This window comes from Peromyscus eremicus, chromosome 5 (assembly GCF_949786415.1).
Source record: "Peromyscus eremicus chromosome 5, PerEre_H2_v1, whole genome shotgun sequence".
NCBI lineage: Eukaryota > Metazoa > Chordata > Mammalia > Rodentia > Cricetidae > Peromyscus > Peromyscus eremicus.
This window is the reverse complement of record NC_081420.1, coordinates 13,841,922-13,863,704: the sequence shown is the minus strand read 5'-3', so window position 1 is coordinate 13,863,704 and position 21,783 is coordinate 13,841,922. Positions and strand designations below refer to the sequence as shown.

At 42.4% G+C, this 21,783-nt stretch overlaps 1 long non-coding RNA gene across 2 annotated transcripts; it reads left to right on the top strand.

The window, feature by feature from the left end:
* The first annotated feature begins 1,907 nt into the window (after nt 1-1,907).
* LOC131910974 (uncharacterized) lies at nt 1,908-21,338 on the top strand. 2 transcript variants are annotated; one of them, XR_009379273.1, is made up of 4 exons: nt 1,908-2,181; nt 2,418-2,620; nt 2,704-2,760; nt 21,272-21,338. It is a non-coding gene; the product is annotated as an uncharacterized LOC131910974 (long non-coding RNA). The 2 variants fall into 2 exon arrangements; XR_009379272.1 differs by having other exon boundaries at nt 1,908-2,620.
* Nucleotides 21,339-21,783: the final 445 nt, after the last annotated feature.

Below are 21,783 nucleotides of genomic sequence, written 5' to 3'. Positions count from 1 at the left end.
TACTATTTATATTTATATTTACTATCATACTATCACTGTGTAGCAATTTTACTATGGTTAGATGTTCTTCACCAAAACGACTGTTATTCCTGACACCAAGTCACATCCCTCCTCTGCCCTCAGTGCTAGATTACAGGCATGTGTGTCTATTTCAGGCCTTTTACATGGGTGGTGGGGATCCAAACTAAGCATACACATTGGGTTCTCTTATCCACTGAGCCGTCTCCTCAGCCTTCCAAAATACTTTTTTTTTTTGAAACAAGGTCTCACTGTGTAGACCCCACTATTCTGGGACTCACTGTGTAGACCAGACTAATGTGAAATTCACAGAGGTCTGCCTGCCTCTGAGTGCTGGGATTAACTGGTGAACTGTCCGGATGAGTTCATTGAAACCAGAAATGGAGGAGGCCTTCACTCTCTGCCTGAACTACACTAAGTTTATATCCCTTCATTTCTTATAAAAGTATATTTTGGCATTCTGACTTGAATTCTCCTCTCTTGGCTCTAACTCTAACTCCCACTTCTGACCTCTTTACATCAGGGCATGTTGTTAGCCTTTTCACATCATTACTAGGTGAGCAACGAAGAAGAAAGCTTCTGGAAAAACTAGCCTCTGTAAGACAACCAGAAAGTGTTGACAATCATTTCTTGGTCTAAGCATTCTTCAGCTCTTCTGAAAAAATGACCCCAACCTATCTGTGGGCTGGATCTCCCTGGCATAGATCATAGTGTCCTATAGCCCTTTCTGCTTAGGTTTGAATCTAAGCCTGAAAATATCTGCCTTAGTCACTTCCCCTCATCTCTGGATATGAAGTGGATTTCTGAAGTGGCTACTTCTGGTATGTCTCAGCGTTCTCCTTTCCCTTTTCAGCAGTTAGCATTCCTTTACTAAAAATAACTGTTTTTATATTGAAGTTAGTGGTGTAATGTTTTTATCCTGATTACATTCTGGATGATTTTGATGAGGTAAACATGTGGGAAGAAATCCACTTCTAGTCACCATGGAAAATGCTGTGGAATCCAACCAAAAAGGTTGAGTGAGATGTCTTCTGTAAGAGTTACCTTGTCAAAGAGCACCTGCCTGAAGTAGCTGTTCTGAGATGTAGACTGCGTGTTATATTGCCAATTAGCTCTGGGCTGGAAGTGAGTTGCAGAACTGGATTACTGCAGCCTGGAGATGTTCTCAGGGTAACAGTGCTAGGCAGGGGCACTGAGCAGCAGTTTCTGTTAGCTACAGGGAATAAAAGAGCCGGTACTCTGTCCTGTGGGGAGCTGTTAGCGTGCTTGCATATTGTGTTTGTGTCCTTGAATCATATGTCTAAAAAACACCTGAGTTTTTATGAATATGAGATATTTGATACTCTATCATAAACTGCTAGATGATTTTGTCTAGTTATTCCCTAATGTGTGTTCTGAGCATGATTAAGGTAGGCCATTCAAGGCTGTAATGCTTGATAGTTTGGGTGTTAAACACATAGTGACTTGGGATGTTTCCACTGATGGTGGGTTTATTAGGGACATACAGAATCATAGCTAACGGGACAAGTGCCTTTCTGTGTGTGGGTATGGTTGTAGCACCCCTTTAAAGAAAGCTTGTCTGTTTCTCTTTTGATATGTGTGTCTCATTTTATCAGTGTCATAAGGCTGTGAGACAGTAATCTCATTTGCCTTGTGACAAGAAGGGTTGCTAGGAAATGATTGAGGGGGGTGTGGACTGAGAATCCAGAGAGCTGCCGCAGAAGCTGCTGGGTGCAAGCCCCACTTCCCTGGTAGGAGTCAGTAGTGTTCCTGCTGTGGCAGAGGTTTGGGACAGGAAGAGAGGTTTAGAGGGACCCAGACTATCAAGTCTCAAAGGTAGAATGAAAAATTCCATAGGAAGTGTTTGCGACGGACATTTGTTGGCAGAGCGACCTTTATTATCAACAGAGCTCTCAGTGTGAAGTAGGTGAACTTAACACAGTGGACGTCATAGGAAGGGCTCTAGAAGAAGAGTCTGGACAAATCATGTCTCAGAGTATCTCCTGGGTCTGAATTTTTTTCTAGAAGTGTTCCTTAATGGAACTTTCAGATGGTCTGGAAGGGGACATGCTGCTCTTTGAAAAGCATAAAGGAGACAATTATCATCCAAAGTGTGTGGCCAGCAGAAGATGGCTTTAGGCCAGACTTCTTCGACATTTTCAGGTGAGGATGCTAAACGCATAGATGGAAAGTTTATGATCTCTGGATTTAAGAGGGATGGCCACACAGGTTCTGTGACGAGGCTGGGGCACCCATAGTGTGCCATTTTTCTTCCCTTTTCTGCGGAACTCCAGGCTTCCTTTCCCACTTACATACTTTCATTCTCTTGGCTGAGGTGTTTTCGGGTATTTCTCATCTCCCAGTGGCTCCCAGAGTCAGTCCATTGCTCACCCACTCAGGAAGAGTCGTGCACGCTGTCACGTGCATGAAGAGTGTGAGCACAGAAGACTGGGGTGCAAGCACCAGTCCTAAGATGTTGGCTCAAGTTTATGTGATGCCAGGCCAAGCTCGGAGACACCAGCACCAACGTGGAGGGGTGTGAGCACGGAGGCACTATGAGCAGTTGGCTGATTATGGTGGTGCCCATTATATAGAAAGCAAGGTAAAGGAAACTTGGGCCTAACTTCCTGAGCATGCAGTCACCACTGTCGCTGCCCTTGGCTGTGAGTTTCTTGTATCTTGCAGGAAGTGTGGCCCTGACTGACTTGAGTGCCCTCCTGGGAGTTCACACCACTGGCATAGGTAAGTGCTTGGACCAGGGCTTCTCCCATTGCTCTGTAGGTAGCCTGGCTTTTGACCTGTATAGGAGAATTCAATAAATACAGTATGCACTTTGAAAGTGTGTCTCATGGGTCACTAAGTGTTTGTAATCATTACCTTTCAACAGAATAGCTCCTATCATTGGAATGGTGAGTCATCCTTGTACTTATGAAACTTGTCCATGTAAACAGAAAGATCAGCCGTGCTACAGCTCCATGCTGTAGCTCCACTAATGGAGTGATGTTAGCAGTCTTTTCATTCAATTTGTGTCTTCCTGTGGACACAATAGTGGCAATAATAAGAAAATTATTGTGTGAGAATCAGAAGGGTAAAAGGAACTTAGAACAAAGACTTAATTAAATTGTATATGATTTATCTACTATGTAGTTTGTGTGTGTGTGTGCGTGCAGGCAGGTTTATTGGGACTCCGTGTGTGTTGGGAATGTGGGGAAGGGTGTGCTGTGATTTTGATTTGGAGGACATGAGAACTGTGGGGTGAGAATTGTCATGTATACATGTAATGCTGTGCTTGCTGGCTTTTTGCCTAGTGTGGCAACTCAGAGTATGTGTGACTTGTGTACTTTTTAGGACATAAATTGGGATTAATGTTTGAATTAGTTGGGATTATGTTTTAAACTGAGTGATAAGAATCTAATGTGTATGTTTGCATGTGGATGATGGTGTTTGTTTAGATATTTTGAATTAAAGGATTTTGATAGTGTATAAAGTACATGTTTGTACTTGGATTTGGGGTTAGGTATGTATAATTTGGGAATATTCTGGTTTTTTCCCCTTGAAAGTTGGGATATTTTAGTTTGTCATGGAATTTGGAATGTATATGTACATATGCTGGGCAAGAAATAATTGCATGAGAACAGTGTTAAAGAAATGGAATGCATATCTGATTGTGCAAATGGGTAAATACTGTTGGGAAATGTAGGTGAATTATTTGTATTTGAGATGACATGGATGGTTACAGAATTTGTCTATGTGTATTTTAGCATGTGAGGTCCAGTGTGTGAGCAATTAGGGACTGGTAGAATGGGTGTATATATCTAAGATGTGGAGTTCAAATGACTCGACATTTGGAAGATAGAATTGTCTTTGTGATCATTCACAGTATGTTATCTTGTTTATGCAGGAAGTTTATGAGATTATGTTGGAGGATATAGTTGCATATTTGTAGTGTTCTGTGTATTTATATAGATGTTTGGTGCTTGTAGAGTGCCACATGTAGATGAGTTTGTATTTCTTCTATACCTCCTGGGTATGCATGGTTTCTGGATATGACCAGATTTTTGTGTGAGGAGTGTTTAGGTGACAGTGTGTTTACTAAAGGGTCATGAAAATTTGGATGAATATTTTATATGACTCTACATATTGTAATTGGTATATACATAGGAAGTAAGGATATGTGCATTTGATGGATAGGTAAGATTGTATGTTTGCACAGGCAAGTGTGGGAAATATATTTACTGCATTAAGGTTTATGATATGGTTATTTGTTAGTATTGGTGATATAGGGAGGAAGTGGTTTCTATTAGATAATTCTGGATTGGCAGGTGATTTTTATTTTTATTTTTTAAAATTTTTTATTCTCTCATATATTGCATTATAACCACGGTTTCCTCTTCTTCCTCTCTTCCCAGTCCCTCCTCCCACCTCCCCTCTCCCCCACATCCACCTTTCCTTTGTTTACCTTCAGACAAGGTGTTTCAACCAAACATGCCATATTAAGTTGCAATAAGACTAGGCACCTCTCTTCGTACGAAGGCTGGACGAGGCAACCCAGTAGGAGGAAAAAGGTCCCATAAGTAGTCGAAAGAGTCAGAGACAGCCCCCTCTTCCACTGTTAGGTGTCTATAAGAACATCAAGCTACACAACTATAACATATGCAGAGGGCCTACCTAGGTCAGTCTCACGCAGGCTCCCTGGCTGTTGGTTCAGTCTCTGTGAGTCCCTATGAGCCCTGGTTAGTTGATTCTGTGGGTTTTCTTATGGCGTCCTTGACCCCTCTGGCTCCTATAATCCTTTCTTGCACTCTTCTACAGGTTTCCCTGAGCTCTGCCCAGTGTTTGGCTATGGGTCTCTGCATCTGCTCCCATCACTTGCTGGATAAAGCCTCTCTGATGATGATTAGGCTAGGCTCGAGTATAGCAGAGTATCATTAGGAATCATTTCATTGACCCCCCCTCCCCCCAGTTGTGTTTGGTTCTCTCCTAGATTTCTGGGCTCTCCAGCCTCTGGTTCCTAGACCTCCAGGTAGTGTCAGGCATGGGCTCCCTCTCGTGGCATGGGTCTCAAACTGGACCAGTCATTGGCTGGCCACTCCCACAATTACCCCAGAACATCTTGCAGGCAGGACAAATTGTAGGTTGAAGGTTTTATAGCTGAGTTGGTGTCCCAGTCTCTCCACTGGAAGCCTTGCCTGGTTAAAAAGATGGCCAGTTCAGACTCTGTAGCCCCATTACTAGGAGTCTTAGCTAGGGTCACCCTCATAGGTTCTTGAGAGTTTCCATTGCACTAGGTTTCTACCTTGCCCCCAATTCCAGTCATCTGTCCAAGTACTCTCTCCCTCCACCCCAAACCTGATCCCTTCTGTTCCCATCCCCACCCACTCCCAATCCACCCATGAAATCTATTCTATTTTCCCTTCCCAGGGAGATTCATGTGTCCCCTGAGTCCTTCTTGTTACTTAGTCTCTCTGGGTCTATGGATTGTAGTATGATTACTATTACTTTAAAGCTAATATCCATTTATAAGTGAGTATATACCATGTTTGTTTTTCTGGATTTGGGTTACCTCACTCAAGATGATTGTTTTTTTCTAGTTCCATTCATTTGCCTGCAAATTTCATGATTTTTTTTTAACAGTTGAGCAGTAGTTCATTGTATAAATGTACCACATTTTCTTTATCCAATCTTTGGTTGAGAGACATCTAGGTTGTTTCTACTTTCTGGCTGTCTTAGTTAGGGTTTCTATTCCTGTGAAGAGACATCATGAACATGACAACTCTTATAAAGGAAAACATTTCATTGGTGGCTTATAGTTTCAAAAATTTAGTCCATTATCATCATGGTATGACATGGTAGCATGCAATCAGACATGGTGCTGGAAAAGGAGCTGAGAGTCGTATATCTTGATCTGTAGGCAACAGGAAGTGAACTGAACTAGGCATACGTTGAGCATGGGAGACCTCAAGGCCCACCCCTACAGTGACACACTTCCTCCAACAAGGCCATACCTACTTCAACAAGGTCACACCTCCTAGCAGTGCCACTCCCAGTGAGCTTATGGGGGTCAATTATGTTCAAACTACCACAATGGCTATTATGAATAAAGCTGCTATGAACAAAATTGAGAAACTGTTCTTGTAATAGGCTAGAGCATCCTTTGGGTATATGCCCAGGAGTGACATAATTGAGTCTAACAGTAGATTGATCCCCAAATTTCTGAGAAACCACCATATTGATTTCCAAAGTGGCTGTACAACTTCAAGCTCCCACCAGCAGTGGAAGAGTGTTCCCCTTGCTCTACATCCTCACTAGCATGAGCTGTCACTTGTGGTTTTGATCTGCCATTCTGACAGGTGTAAGATGGAATCTGAGTCATTTTGATTTGGATTTCCCTGATGGCTAAGGATGTTGAACATCTCTTTAAGTGTTTCTTGGCCTTTTGAAATTCCTCTGTTTCAAACTTTCTATTTAGATCTGTACACCATTTTTAAATTGGATTATTTGGTTTATTGGAGTCTAGTTTCTTGAGTTCTTTATATATTTTGGCTATTAGCCCTCTGTCAGATGTGGAGTTGGTTAAAATCTTTTCCCATTCTATAGGCTGCCATTTTGTCCTATTGATAGCGTCCTTTGCCTTACAGAAGCTTTTCAGTTTTAAGGTCTCACTTATTGATTGTTGATCTTAGTGCCTACTTTATTGGTATTCTGTTCAGAAAAATGTCTCCTGTGACAAGCGTTTGAGGCCGTTTCCTACTTTTTCTCCTATCAGGTTCAGTGTATCTGATTTTATGTTGAGGTCTTTGATCCACTTGGACTTGAGTTTTGTGCAGGGTGATAGACATAGATCTATTTGCAGTCTTCTACATACTGACATCCAGTTAGACCAGCACCATTTGTTGAAGATACTTTTTTCCCATTGTATGTTTCTGGCTTCTTTATAAAAAACCAGGTGTCCACAGGTGTGTGGATTTACATCTGGGTCTTTGATTTGGTTCCATTGATTGACCTGTCTTTTTAATGCCAATACAATAGCTTGAAATCAGGGATGGTGATGCCTCCAGAAGTTCTTTTATTGTACAGGATTGTTTTAGCTATCCTGTTTTTTTTTTCATATAAAGTTGAGTATTGTTCTTTCAAGATCTGTAAAGAATTGTGTTGGAATTTTGATGGGGATTGTGTTGAATATGTAGATTGCTTTTGGTAGAATGGCCGTTTTTACTATGTTAATCCTACTGACCAATGAGCATGGGAGATCTTTCCGTCTTCTGATGTCTTCTTTAATTTCTTCCTTCAAAGACATGAAGTTATTGTTTTACAGGTCTTTCACTTACCCCGTTAGAGTTACTACAAGGTATTTTATATTATTTGTGGGTATTATGAAGGGTATTGCTGTGGGATGTTTTGTATACTGTGAATATGTGTTGCTCTGATTGGTTGATAAATAAAACGCTGATTGACTAGTAGCCAGACAGAAAGTATAGGTGGGATAAGCAGACAAGGAGAATTCGGGGAAGAGGAAGGCTGAGTCAGGAGATGCAAGCCCACTGTACAGGGAGCAGCATGTAATGGCACACAGGTAAAGCCACAGAACACATGGCAACATGCAAATTAACAGAAATGGGCTGAGTTTAAGTGTAAGAGCTAGTCAGTGGTAGGCCAGAGCTAATGGCCAAACAGTTTTAATTAATATAAGCCTCTGTGTGTTTACTTGGGTCTGAGTGGCTGCAGACTGGGTGAGACACAGGAAAATTTCCAGCTACAGGGTATTGTTTCACTGATTTATTTCTCAGCCTGTTTGTCATTTATATATAGAAGGGCTACTGATTTTTCTTTTTTAGTTAACTTTATATCTAGCTTCACTGAAAGTGTTTATCAGCTGTAGGAGTTCCCTGGTAGAACTTTTGGGGTCACTTGTGTATACTATCATATCATCAGCAAATAATGATACTTTAATTTCTTTCTTTCAATTAGTATCACTGATCTCTCCAAGACTTTTATCATAAAGGGGTGTTGGATTTCATCAAGGGCTTTTTCAGCATCTAATGAGATGATCATGTGTTTTTTTTTTTCTTTCAGTTTGTTACATGGTGGATTACAATGACAGATTTTTTTAAATTGAGCCATTCCTGCTTCTCTAGTATGAAGCCTACTTGATCATGGTGGATGATATTTTTGATGTGTTCTTGGATTAGATTTGAGAGTGTTTTTACATCAATGTACCTGAAGGAAATTGGTCTGTAATTCTCTTTCTCTGTTGAATCTTTGTTTTGTGATTTGAGTTTCAGGGTAACTGTGGCCTCATAAAGTAAATTTGGCAATGTTCTTTCTGTTTCTATTTTGAGGAATAATTTGAGGAGTATTGATATTAGCTCTAATTTGAAAATCTAGTGAAATTCTGTGATAAAACCATCTGGTCCTGGGCTTTGTTTTTGGTTGGGAGACTTTTAATGACCGCTTCTATTTCCTTAGGGGTTATAGGTCTATTTAAGTTGTTTATCTGATACTGATTTAACTATGGTAAGTGGTATCTATCAAGAAAATTGTTCATGTCTTTTAGATTTTTCAATTTTGTGTAGTATAGGTTTTTGAAGTATGACCTGATAATTCTTTGGATTTCTTCAGTGTCTGTTGTTATGTCCCCCTTTTCATTTCTGATTTTGTTAATTTGGATATTCTCTCTTCATCTTTTAGTTAGTTAGGATAAGGGTTTGTCTATCTTGTTGATTTTTTTTATAATAACAAACTCTTTGTTTTATTGATTCTTTGTCTTGTTCTCTTTGCTTGTATTTCATTTATTTCAGCCCTCAGTTTGATTATTTCCTGCCATCTACTTCTTTTGGGCATGTTTGTTTCTCTTTATTCTAGAGCTTTCAGGTGTGCTGTTAAGGTACTAGTATGAGCTCTCTCCAATTTCATTATGAAGGTACTGTATGAACGTTCTTCTTCACACTGCTTTCATTGCGTCCCATAAGTTTAGATATGCTGTGCACTCATTTCCATTAATTCTAGGAAGTCTGTAATTTCTTTCTTTAGCCTTGACCCAGCGCTCATTCAGTAGAGAGCTGTTCAGTTTCTATGAGTTTGTAGGCTTTCTGTTGTTGTTGAAATCCAGCTTTAAAACGTGGTCTGGGGGCTGGAGAGATGGCTCAGAGGTTAAGAACAGTGGCGGTTCTTCCAGAGGTCCTGAGTTCAATTCCCAGCAACCACATGGTGGCTCACAACCATCTGTAATGACTGCGCTTCCAGAGGTCCTGAGTTCAATTCCCAGCAACTACATGGTGGCTCACAACCATCTGTAATGAGATCTGGCGCCCTCTTCTGTATACATAATAAATAAATAAATCTTAAAAAAAAACAAACAAACAAAAACGTGGTCTGATAGGATACAGGGATTTATTTCCATTTTCTTGTATCTGTTGAGACTTGCTTTGTGACTGAGTATGTTATCAGTTTTGGAAAAGGTTCCATGAGGTGCTGAGAAGAAGGTGTATTCTTTTGTGTTTGGGTGAAATATTCTGTAGATATCTGATAGGTTTATTTGGTTCATAATGTCCATTAGCTCCATTATTTCTCTGTTTAGGTTTTGTCTGGATGACTTGTCCATTGGTGAGAGTGGAATATTGAAGTCTCCCACTATTAATGTGTGAGGTTTGATGTGTAATTTAAGCGTTAGTAATGTTTCTTTTACAAGTGTGGGTACTCTTGTTTTTTGGGCATAGATGTTAAGAATTGAGATGTCATCTTGGTGGATTTTTCTTTTAAGGGTATGAAGTGTTCTTCCCCATCTCTTTTGATTAATTTTGGTTGGACATTTATTCTGTTAGATATTAGAATAGCCACACCATCTTGCTTCTTGGGTCCATTTGCTTGGAAATTTTTTTCCCAACCCTTTACTCTGAGGTAATTGTCTATCTTTGATGTTAAGGTGTGTTTCTTGTATGCTTCAGAAGGATGGATCCTGTTTGTGCATCCTGTTAGCCAATGCCTTTTTTTGCGGGGGTGGGAGTGGGATTGAGTACATTGATATTGAGAGATATCGATGACAAATGATTGTTAATTCCTATTATTTTGTTGGTGATGGTAGTGTGTGTTTGTGTGTTTTTATGTGTCTGTACGCCTTCCTTTGGTTTTGCTAGTGTGAGATTATTTCCTGTGTTTTCATGGGTATAGTTAGCCTCCTTGGGTTGGAGTTTTCTTTCCAATACCCCTGTAGGGCTGGATTTATGGATAGATATTTGTTTATATTTGACTTTGTCATGGAATATCATGTTTTCTCCATCTATGGTGATTGAAAATTTTGCTGGGTATAGTAGTGTGGGCTGGCATCTATGGTCTCTTAGAATCTGGAAGACATCTATCCAGGCTCTTTTGGCTTTAGAATCTCTGTTGAAAAGTCAGTGTAATTCTAATAGGACTGACTTTATATGTTATTTCTTCTTTTTCCCTTGCAGGTTTTAATATTCTTTCTTTGTTCTGTATGTTTAGTGTTTTGATTATCATGTGGCATGGGGCCTTCCTTTTCTGGTCCATTGTATTTGGTGTTCTGTAAATTTTTTGTACCTCTATAGGTATGTCCTTCTTAAGGTTAGGAAAATTTTCTTCAATGGTTTTGTTAAAAATATTTTCTGGGTCTTTGAGCTGGGATTGTTTTCTTCTATTCCTATTATTTTTAAGTTTGGTCTTTTCATGGCGTTCCAAATTTTCTGGGTGTTTTGTGTCAGGGATTTTTTAGATTTAACAGTTTCTTTGATCATTGTACCAGTTTATTCTATTGTATCTTCAATGCCAGAGACTCTCTCCTCCATCTCTTGTATTCTGTTGGTGATGCTTGCGTCTGTGGTTCTTGTTCGGGTACCTAGATTTTCCATCTCCAGGACTTCCTCAGTTTGTATTTTCCTTATTGCTTCTATTTTCATTTTCAGGTCTTGAACAGTTTTATTCATCTCCTTCACCTGTTTGTTTTTTCTTGGCTTGCTTTAAGGGATTTATTCATTTCTTCCCTTTTGTGTTTTCCTGGATTTCTTTAAGGTATTAATCATTTCCTCCTATTCTTTGTGTTTTCCTGCATTTCTTTAAGAGATTTATTCACTTCCTCTTTAAGGACTTCTATAATCATCATGAAGTTGTTTTTAAGGTCGTTTTCTTGGGCTTCGGCTGTGTTGGACTGTTCAGAGCCTGCTGTGGTGAGCTGAGCTCTGGTGGTGACATATTACCCTGGCTGTTGTTGATTGTGTTCTTACACTGCTTCTTTGCCTCTGGGTTTGGAATAATTGTTGGCTCAGGTGCCAATTTCCAAGTTGTCTTTGTTGGATGTGTGTTTTATCCCTTGGTTTCTATTTCCTCTCTGGTCTTCTGGCCTGAGTGGCCTGTGGTTCTGGTGGCTGGTGAGTCCTCTGGTCTAGAAGGGTGCCTCTGCTGGGATTTTGGCAGCCTACATGAATTCGGTGGGTTCTGGGGGTTCTGGGTACTGGTGTGGCCTTTGGTAGAGCAGGGCTCTTCTGCTGGAGTTGTTGGCTGGGATATGGTGATGGGGGAGGGTTTTTGGGGAAAGCTGGGCAGGCTCTGAGGAAGTGCTGGTGGTTTGTAGGCAGGGTCTTACCTGGGGTTCTGGGTACCAGCTTAGCCTCTGGTAAATTTGTGGGTCAGGATACAGGGACAAGTGATTTTTAAATGGTATCCTAACACTTCTATGTGTGTTGGACATCTAAAGTGATTGTGTAGATCCAGGTAAGTACATGAAATATATATCACAGAAAATTAAATTAAGGAGTATTAGTAGTATATTAGGTTTGGTTAATGATAGAGTGTTTCTAGGTATATACGAGTATGTTTAGGGAATGAGTTTGGGAGGCTGTATTCTTTAGGTGTGAAATATGGTATATTGTGTTACAGAAATGTATATTCAGGTAGTTGAAATGTTTGCATGTATGTGTGTGTGGTAGTCGTATGTATATAGACACTATGCAGAAGTTAGTTTACAGGCATTTGTATGGTTGTGTATGTGGATGTCTCTATCTTTATCTTACCTCTTGGTGCTGGCCATGGAACCCAGGCAGGGCTCTATTTATGAGAGATTAAATTTTTTTTTTTTATTTTGTGAGTATGTATCTGAGTGTTTGGCTTGCCATTCATGGATTTTGTGAATATGCATATTTGGGTATATATAAAATGTATATATAGCTGGCTCTGTGGTCCTCTTTATGTTTATTTAGGGTAGCATTTTTGAAGATTTTGCTTGTATGTGTGTTCCCAGTATTTGTGTTTGGTCCTGTGTGTTAGGTACATATGTGGTTTTTTTGGGCTTTACATGTATTTGAATTCTTGGGTTCATGCAGGTGTTCTATGGTAGATGCGATGTTTCCTTGTCAGTGATTGGAATCAGAGAGGCTGTGGAGATTTGTGTACATTCAGGAATTGTGGAGTATATTTATTGTGGACTGTTAATTTCCTGTGGATGCGATTCAGGGTGATACATGAGAAACTTGTGTGTACTCAGTGGTTTGTAGAGTCTGTGTCTATTGGGTTCCTATTGTGTTCACATGAGCTATCTGTGTTGTGCATGCTTGTCAAAGGCACTCGTTGCTTATGTGTTGTAGCAGGGGCATATACATAACCTAGAGTAAGTAGGTATTTTGTTTTTTCTCTAGCAGTTAGGCAGTAACACATGGTATATCTGTGTGTTCAGGATGTAGATAGTAGGTATATGCATGTATTCACAAACTGAAATATTTACATTCTGGAAATATGTGCTGTGACTGAGAGGTTGGGGTGGAGGCTATTACATGGGGAGCAGGTGGACCGTGTGCCATATTTATGGGGAAGGATGTGGGTGTTCAGGAACTGGCATTGGTAGCAGGTGATGCTCATCTCTTCCCAGGCATTAGGTTGAAATTTGTCCTGATGATATTGTTACATGATGTAAAAGCCAAGGCTTGTCCCTCCTCCCTATAGGATGTCTTACAATTTACTGGAATACCCCTTGTGTGTATACATGCATTCGTGTATACAATGTATATGATCAGATGTTTTTGCAAAAGGTATTCAGGCAACAATGAATTGGCATGTGTTAGAGATCTATTTGATTTGTTACTGGTTCATCAGGCTATTGACCATGAGCTACTACTGCATTTCTCTGTATTGTGTTAGTTAATTCTTTAAGACCAATGAGTTCTTTTCAATGTTGAGTTTGGGTTGTTCTGTATACAGATGGATTCAGAGTTGTCTGTATCTTAGTCATGCAGATGGTCCTTCAATCTCTATGTGTTCCTGGCATGTATATGTCAAAATGGCTGGGTCTGGGGGAGAGATAGCTGTGAAGAATGTATTTTTCATGGTGTGTTGTCTGTATGATGGGTGATGACAGTCCCAGAACTGTGATATTTCTTTGACAGGCAGTGAGACATTCTGAGTTTTCATTGATGTCAATCTCCCTGAGAATCATTTGGCAGCCAGAATGCTGCTGACTCCTCTGTGAGATAGCTGGTGGGCTAGTATACCCTCATCAGAATGTAGCAAATAAAAGCCTGCAGATCATAGTTCCTGTTGCTGTGTGCCCCTTTCATGTTAAGTAAGTACTACTGGATATTAGATAGATTATCTGCCTTACTAGTTGTGAATCAACACGTCTCTATTGAAACCTGGGACTTCAGGGGTTAGGTAAGACCTTCAAGGGCCCCTTATATTGAGTATGATGTGTGTAGGGATGTAGGTATGTGTTCATTGCCACAGCACATATTCAGAAGTGAGGGAACAGTTCTGTACAGTCAGTTCATTCCTTCCACATTTATGCGGATTCCATGATTATCACTTGCCTCTAACACTTTACCTGATAAGCCATCTTGCCTGACTCTTCTTCACTTTTAAAGGCACTCTGCCTTTCATTGTATCACACTGGGGACCAAACCTCAGTATCCATTTGTAGGAGGAACCCACATGCAAGTCACAAAAGACCACCATACCATTTCTTGAAAATCATGGAATCATCTCATTTGTGGAGTGAGGGCAATAAAGTAACAAATAGGCATTGTAGGTGCCAGAGAAACAGTGTTAGGAAGAGATTGATAAATCATGTGGGTGGTGTAGGGGATCTCAAGTAGGTGAGACTGAAGTCCTAGCTGAGAGGAGGGTGAGTTTTGCAGGGAAATGGACTTTGAGCTGAGGTTGTGGTAAGGCCATAAAGTATGTATCTGCATCTCAGAGCAAGGAAATACTTGGGTTGGGCAAACCCATCAGAACGGTCAGGGCAGCTACCTGGTGGAGATGAGACTACCTAGAACACAGAGGCAGGTCCTTTGAACCTCTCAGCAGGATCATAGGGGGTCATTCGGAGGGTCCTAAGAAAGGAAGCAACACAGTCCAGTTGTCTCATGAAGGGGTGTGTTTGTCAGGGGGTCAAACATGTAGGTGTGGACCTGGAGGGGGACTGAAGTAAACTACAGCAAGGATAGTGGGGGCTGTTCTTAGGATGTGAGCAGGGAAGAGAGAAGAGACTGGATTCAAGACATGTCTAGGAAGAGAACTGAGGACTGATGCACGGGGCATGAGAGACTGTGAAAGGGAGTGAAATGGTCCTGGGCATATGTCCTGATGGAAAGTTGTGCTACTTAACACTTACACTGAAGAACTTGCTTCAATAGGGCTGAAGAGCCACAGCTAGGAGATTCTCAGCCTGGGAATAGTGCCCATTGGCATACTTATATGATCCAGAGTCAGGGCTGCACATCCCACAATGGCCCCTTCTACGTGGGTACCCCCTCCATGTGGGTACCCCCTCCATGTGGGTACTCCCTCCATGTGGGTGCCCCTCCATGTGGGTACCCTTCCCTCCATGTGGGTACTCCCTCCATGTGGGTGCCCCCTCCATGTGGGTACCCATTTTGTGGTGTGAGGCCCTTCAGCATGGGTGCCCCTTTTGTATGGTGTCCCATCTACCTTTCATGTGAGTGCCACTTCTGTGTAAGCATGCCATCTGTGTGGGGCTGGTTGTTCTGTGTAGTTCTAGGGTTTGTTTTTATTTTGTTTTGTTTTATTTAAAATAGATTTTCCTTATACAATATATTCTGATTACGGTTTCCTCTCCCCTCCTCTTCCCAGTTCTCCCCCACCTCCCCGCCCTTCTAATCCACACCCTTTATGTCTCTCCATAGAAAACAGACATCTAAGGAGTAATAATAATAAAATAAGATAAAACAAAAACGAACAATCAGAATAGAAAAAGAGCCAAAGAGGAAGTACAGGAAACATGTATAGACACAGAGACATACACATTTGCACACACAGGAATCCCATAAAAACATAAAACCAAAAGCCATAATGATACGTGCACTAAGAACCTGTAAGGTAAAAACAAAAAGAATGCCCTGACTTAGCATTATGAGACAAAGAACCTCCAAAGATGCTGTTGAGTGGCTGGGTTGGCATCTACTGCTGGGCATGGGGCCTACCCTTAAGAACGGTTTGTTTCCCCAGTGAGACTCGCTTGGCGAAAGCTGGTTTTTCATTTGAAATGGTTATCAGTGGGAGATATGCTCATGGCTAAGGCTGGGGGCGTGTGTCCACTCCTCCCTTCAGCCCCAGGACTGCTGGTGCAGACCCTATGCGTGCTGCCGCAGTCCTGTGAGTTGATACATGTGTCACCTGTGCTGCGTTTAGCAGGCCTTGTTCCTTGTGGTGTCTTCCTCTTCCACAGAGTTCCCAGAGCTCTGAGAGGAGAGAGTTGATGGAGACATCCCATTTAGGGCAGAGTGTTCCAAGGTTTGTCACTGTCTAGCTGTGGGGAACTAGAAAAGAAATCATCATGAGTGAGGTAACCCAGACCCACAAAGGCAAATATGACCAGTGTCTTGCTCAGCCATCATCAGAGAAGCCTCCTCCTGCAGCAGATAGTTCTTGGGTTTTTGGAAGCATCTTCGTCTCCACCCACACATCTTCCTACTGCCAGATGACGTGATGGCCTGGGTTAACCAGTGAAAAGAGGACTCGGGACTGCTCTGCAGGGCACAGTCCTGGGTTTCTTCAGATGTCATTGTGGTTTTTGCTTGTGGGGAATCTCCCTGGAAGACTGTCTCCTCTCAGAGGCTGATGGATGAGGTGCTGTCCATTCTTCAGTAAGATGATCCCTTGCTAGCCGGCAGATGATGTCTGAGGCAAGAACAGTATTTACAGTGTTTATCTGAAGATTAGTGAGAATCCTGTGATTCACCGTGAGCCTGTCAAAAGCAAGAGTTGAGTGAATGCCTCTGTCTAGTCCACCCACTTTACCTGCAGATAGTTACTGTTCTGCTCAGCATCATTTTCAAACCATGTGTTCTGTTTGCTTTTATTAGCATGTAGGATTTTGTTCTTGTTGATTCTTTACTCCTTAATTCCCCTGTCCCCTCCTCACATTGTGTCCTCCTGTCCTTAGACGTCCCCTCTCAGCTTTCATAGCACATGTCTCCTGTTGTCCTCTTTCCCCCTCCCCTAATGTCTTCCCCTACAACATGGTCTCCTGTTAAATTCTACAGTCTACACCCACACTCACACCCACTGTATAACATGTACACATAAACACAGAGCTACCTTTCCATTTGAAAGAGTACAATTCCCCGCCCCCCCCCCCCATCTTGAAATTGCCTTAAAAGTTTGTTTTTAAAACCATGGGCCACCCTTTACTGTGAATGGAAGTGCCTGTGGTTTCTTTGCTCCTGAGAGAAGCTGTACAGCTTTGTAATGACTCCTCATCGGAGAGAGTCACCTTATGCATGGCCTGGGTCAGAGGCCATCTGTCATTTAAAAGTGAAATGCAGATCATTTATCACAGAGAGGGTAGTTGATGTTGTTGGAGTTTGTTCTTGAACTTTCTCTTAAGCCCATAGTGTAAGCAGACCTCACAGTTCTCTAGAATCAAGCTGCTTGCACCAGCTGATCCTGCGTTTGGTCCAGTTACCATTTTTCTGTGCCTCATTTGCTGAGCAGATGTGAGAAGATGTTTCTGAGCTGTTGCTGGTGATTTGGCTGGGTGTTTAGCAAGGGTGTCATCAAAAGTATCAGCCTGTCAGCTGGGGTGTGATGAAAAAAGGGATTTACTGGAAAATTTAGTAAGCCAGTGAAACAGAGCAAGCCTGGGCATTGACTGAGTTCTGTTTTCCATTTTAATTTCTATAGTTTTTTATTTTCCAGCCATGCTCTGGGTGTGTGCTGTCTCCTTTCAGTGCCCAAAGAGATTAAATTCTGCATGTTAGCCACCTCTCCTTGTACATACCAAAGTCCCCTGTACAGAATGCCTTATGTTCGTGTCTCACCTATACATATGCTCCTGTATAGCATGCTTTAACTTCTCCTTCATTATTCGTGCTAAAAGTCAACATTACAACATACATTTTTGTGTTTTTTTCATAGCTAAGATTGACTGTAGGGCCTTGTGCTCTCTCTATGTGGAGCCCTCTGCACCCGGCTTCATTTTGCATATTTTTCCAAGTTTCGCTTCATTGTATGTGTGAGTGTTTGTCTGCATGTATGCCTGTGTACCACCTGCATGCCTGGTGCCAGTGGAGGCCAGAAGAAAACATCGGGTCCCCTGGAACCGCAGTTATAGATGGTTGTGAGCCACCTTGTGGGTGCTGGGAATCAAACCTGGGTCTTCTGGAGGAACAGCCAGCACTCTTAACTACTGAGCTACCCCTTCAGCCCTGTCACTTTGTGCATCTTAGTAGGCTTTATTTCCATTCTGCAGTTCTGTAACATCCTAGTAGTATCCACATGTTTGGCTGTATTTATAGACAGAGAAGAGGAAATAACATACAGAAAACAGAAAGGGAGGTAGAGACAGTCTAATTCTTTACATTTCCTGTTTTTCTTATTTGAATATGGACTAGTTGGCTGTTTGTGAGTGATTGAGACTCCACTACTTTTTGTAAAAGTAGGGTTTTTTTCATCAGTTTGTAGTTTATGAGGTAGGAAAATCCCTTAGGTCATGTAAGAGACCAGCTCCACACTTATTTACTCTTGAGGAATGAGGAATAAGAGACTTAGTTAGAAACAGAGGGGGAGAGAAACCGAGAAAACACAGGATGGACTCGGGTGGGCCTGGATCTTTATCCACCAGCCCAGAACTTTATTCCAAAGGTCTGTTTATAATAATGCCAAGGGGTGGAGTAAACAACTGCCCCCTTGCGAGTTACAGTCACCTGGTACCCAGACCCATGGTCCAATCAACCTCTTATGCAGTCCTGCTGGGTACAGCCACTAGGAGACCTAGTGGGCTACAACAAGGTCAAACTTGCTAGATTAAACAATTCAGTTTAACATTCACAATGCCTAATAAATATGAATGTTAATGCACAGTTGCACTGTTTGATTAGTTACTTTTCCAGTGGCTGTGACCAAATTCCTGACAAAAATCAACTTAGGGAGAGAGAGAAGGTGTGGTAGTGTGAACTTCATTATGGCCCCCATAAGCTCGTAGGGAATGACACCATTAGAAGGTATGGCTTTTCTGGAGTAAGTGTGGCCTTGTTGGAGGAAGTGTGTCACTGTAAGCTTTGAGGTCTCATATGCTCAAGATATACCCAGTGTATCAGTCCACTTCCTGTTGCCTTTGGATCAGCAACCTCCTCCAGCACCATGTCTGCCTGCACACTGCCATGTCCCACCATGATAATAATGGACTAAACCTCTGAAACTGTAAGCCACTCCATTAAATGTTTTCCTTTATAAGAGTTGGCATGCTCATGGTGTCTCTTCACAATAGGAATCCCAGCTACGACAGAAGTATTTATTTAGTTGAGGTTGCAGTTCATCATGGCAGGGCAGGGTAGGCATGGCGTCAAGAACAAGAGACACGGGTCACATTGCAGTGGTCACATGTCAGGGAACAGAGAGACAACGCTGGTGCTCAGCTCACTTTTCCTTTTCATTCGGTCTAGGACTGCAGCCCATGGTACGATGCCTCCCACATTTGGGGGAGTCTTCCCACCTCAACCAATGTACTAACCTAATCCAAACATCCTCTGCAGACAGGACCCGAGGCATGTCTCTTGGGTGATCCTAGGACCTGTTAACCACCACCACTGTATTAATTCGGGAATAACAAGAAAATGCTCTGTGTGTGTTTAGTACAGATTCGACCGTTATGGGCCTAGTTGAATTGCGCTCACAGGACCAGTGTTGCCTCCTCCATTTTGAGGCTGCAGTTAGTTGAATCCCAGGACACCCAGACCCAACTGTGTTAGCTTAGGCCTCATCCCCTTCCTTTCTACAGAGTTCCGCTGTCTTCACATCATCTTGACCTTTGCAAGAGAAAAGCTGGATTTTTTTTTTTTACTCCTGAGAAGTCAGAAGCACAATGTGGTCACATCATAGTTTGAGTGGCGAAGGGAGTCTGTAAACCTCAGCAAGCTGGAGTTTAGCTTTACTTTTAATTTGTGGATTTCTTCCAAAGTGTGAACTGAGCAGCTGGACAGCATTTGTGGTCGGTTAGTGTGAAGGTTTGTTCCTGTTTTCTGTTCATATGACATGGCTAGATGGCGCCGTCAGTCACTGGACTGTGAGGAAGCCATTGTCCTGCCTTGGCCTTCCAGAGTCTCTCATGCTGAAGCCTAGGGCCACCACTGCCTCACAGCATGCACACAGGATAAGGATAGGGCCAGAGTCCTCTGTGGAAAGATGACAGAGCCTGGCTGTTCCATACTACTGGGAGAAGACACTTTCCAGTATCAGAGACAAGCCAGGATTTTTCTTTGCTGTTTTTGTCTCCAACATCTTTCTTCTTGATAAAATATTTGTGTGTGTGTGTGTGTGTGTGTGTGTGTGTGTGTGTGTGTGTGTGTGAAAATACACGTATTCACATGCATGTGGATGCTAGAGAACAAACATTATCACTCCCTGTTCTTCCCTGTCTCCATGACTCTGGCAACTCCAGGGACCTCAGGTGAGTGTAATCATGCTATATTTGTCCTTTTGTGCCTGGCTTGTTTCACTTTCTACAGTGTTCTCGAGGGCCACCATAGTGTGTCACTACAGTGTTCTCGAGGGCCACCATAGTGTGTGTCGCAGCCTCCTTTTTTAGACTTTTGGCCATGCTGTATTAGGGTTTTGATGCTTGAAACTCAAGAAGGTGTGAGTGACCCCAAATTTCACCGTTTCTCACCCTTATCTATTGGGACCCTGTTGAGACCTGGATCCTGGGTAAAGTCTGGATGAATTGAAGTGCATTTGGGAATTTGTGGGGGAGGGGCTGTGTGTGAGAAATCTTGTGGCTTCCTTGGTGGGGGTACACCCACCCCTTCCCCAGACTGAGGGACATAGGCCCCTCATGAGTATTTGAGGATGTGTTCAATCTGAGGCCATGAGTGCCCTCTCAATCTTCAGAGCCTCCAGAAGCTCACTAGCACAACATTGCCATTCTGTTAGCTGTTTCCTTAGGAGCTACTTGACGCAGCTGTGATGCCAGCAGAGGATTTAACTGGCCTTGTAAAGAAGAGCGTATTTCTGTCATTGTAGTTGTGGGATTGATCACAATGGGTCTGGGGACACAGTGGGAATTGGTTCCTTAAGAAACTCTCCAATTCTTGGAGCCTGGTACGGTGACACATACCACATTCTAGCACTTGGGAGGTGGAGGCAGGAAGATCAGGAGTTCAAGGCTGTCCTTGGTTACATAGTGAGTTTAAGACTACACCAGGGAAAATAAAAAGAAGGGAAGTTTCCAATTCTGAATTTGTCCACCTAAATTTGGCCTTAGGACCTTCATTCTGACAGCCAGCCCTTTCCTTTCTCATACTCACTCACGCTCCTCTCCTCCCTGGTGACGTAGGAGGCTTCATCCACAAGTACCAATGGTCCATAGCTGGTTTTGGAATGAACTTTAAAAACTACTTTTATAAATCTGAATTACAAAAGTCAGATAGAGGTTGCATAGTGCTCTCTGCCTCTGCTTCTTCTAGCACAGGGGTTCTTAACCTTCCTAATGCTGTGACCCTTTAATACAGTTCCTCATGTGGTGGTGACCCCCCAACCATAGAATTATTTTGTTGCTACCTCATAACTGTAATTTTCTACTGTTGTTAAGTGTAATGCAAATATCTGTGTTTCTGATGGTCTTCGGTGACCTCGGTGAAAGGGCTGTTTGACCTAAAGGGGTCGCAACCCACAGGTTGAGAAACCACTGTTTTAGACTCGGAGGTCTCCTCATCCTCCTCTGAGTTTTCTGGATACTGGCAGACTTGCCGCCTTTCCCCTGTGGAAAGCTAACTCGTGCATGTGCACTTCTTCCCAGGTGAAGCGGAAGATCTGGCTCCAGGGGACCGTTTGGAATACTCCATGGACACACAGCCCACTGCCCAGGTAAGCTGGAAGAGCACTGACCTCCCGCGTGGTGTTTCCAGAATGTCATAGGCTGGCTGCTTTACCTTTGACTCTGGAGGCTGTACCTGCCTGACTCAAAGAGTAGGGTTACGTGGCCTGGGCACTCTGTTGTTGGGCGGGTGAGATGCCTACCTGGAGTTCTGTTTCTTGCCCAGAGCAATGCTCAACCCTAGCATTCCTTAATCCACATACTTGGGGGTAGGGAGAATTGCTTATTCCCATATCAAGATTAATTTTTTCTCATCTGCATTTTTAAAATCACATGTCCTTTGTGAACAAAGCCAGATTCTCACTAGCACAGCGCTTGACATTCTGTGGACTGTTTCCTTAGGAACGAACCACTTGACATAGTTCTTGCCACACTGGACTTTGAGTGACCCCTTTATCCTTCTCTCCTCCCTTCACACTGTTTTTACACTTCTT